This window comes from Pongo abelii, chromosome X (genome assembly GCF_028885655.2).
Source record: "Pongo abelii isolate AG06213 chromosome X, NHGRI_mPonAbe1-v2.0_pri, whole genome shotgun sequence".
NCBI classification, from domain to species: domain Eukaryota; kingdom Metazoa; phylum Chordata; class Mammalia; order Primates; family Hominidae; genus Pongo; species Pongo abelii.
This window is the reverse complement of record NC_072008.2, coordinates 113,058,448-113,059,593: the sequence shown is the minus strand read 5'-3', so window position 1 is coordinate 113,059,593 and position 1,146 is coordinate 113,058,448.

Below are 1,146 nucleotides of genomic sequence, written 5' to 3'. Positions count from 1 at the left end.
CCTTGGGAGGCTGATGTGGGAGGATTGCTTGAGGCCAAGAATTCAAGACAAGCCTGGGCATCATAGCAAGAGCCCCATCTCTACAACAAAAAGATTTTTTAAAAAATTAGCCAGACATGGTGACTCACACCTGTAGTCCTAGATACTCAGAAGGCTGAGGTGGGAGGATCCCTTGAGCCCAGAAGTTCAAGGCTGTAGTGGGCTGTGATCATGCCACTGCACTCCAACCTGGGTGACAGAGTGAGACCCCAACTCAAAAAAACATACTTCAGCTTTTACCTAATGATGTCTTTATTCTGTTCCAAGATGTCATTGAGGATAACACATTGCATTTAGCCATCATGTCTCCCTAAGCTCCTTTTGGCATGACAGTTTCTCATATTGTCCTTGACAATTTGGATGAGTACTGGGCAGGTGTTTTCTAGGATGTCCCGCTATTGGGATTTATCAGATTTCTCATTGTTAGACAGGGGTGAGGGTACTTACTGTGAGCATGACTCATCACTGCCAATGTTGATTTGTATCACCTGGCTGAAGTAGTGTTCATCCAGCTTCTCCACTGTGAAGTTACTCTTTGTCTCTCATTTTCTGTAATGTACTCTGAAAGAAGTCTCTATGCACAGCCTATACTTAAGGAGTGAGGAGCTAAGCTCCACCTTTTTGAGAGTAGATTATCTACATAAATTATTTGGAATTCTTCCACACAGGAGATTTGTCTCTTCTCGATTATTTATTTATTTAGTTATTTGTTTATATGAGTATGAGCACATGGATATTTATTTTATACTTTAATGAGTTATATTCCAATATTTATTTATCCACTTTTACCACTTCAATTCAACATTTTACTAGAGGCACTAGCCAGAGCAATTAGGCAAGGAAAATAAATAAAAATCATCCAGATTGGAAAGGAAGATTAACTCTATTTTCACATAATATAATTTTGTGCATAGAAAAACATTAACAAATAAATTTTTAAAAAAAGAAAAAGCAAAGCACAAAGAGGCCAGGCATGGTGGTTCATGCCAGTAATCCTAGCACTTTGGGGGGGCCAAGGCAGGCAGATCACTTGAGGCCAGGAGTTCTAGACCAGCCTGGGCAACATGGCGAAACCCCATCTCTACTAAAAATATGAAAATTAGCCTG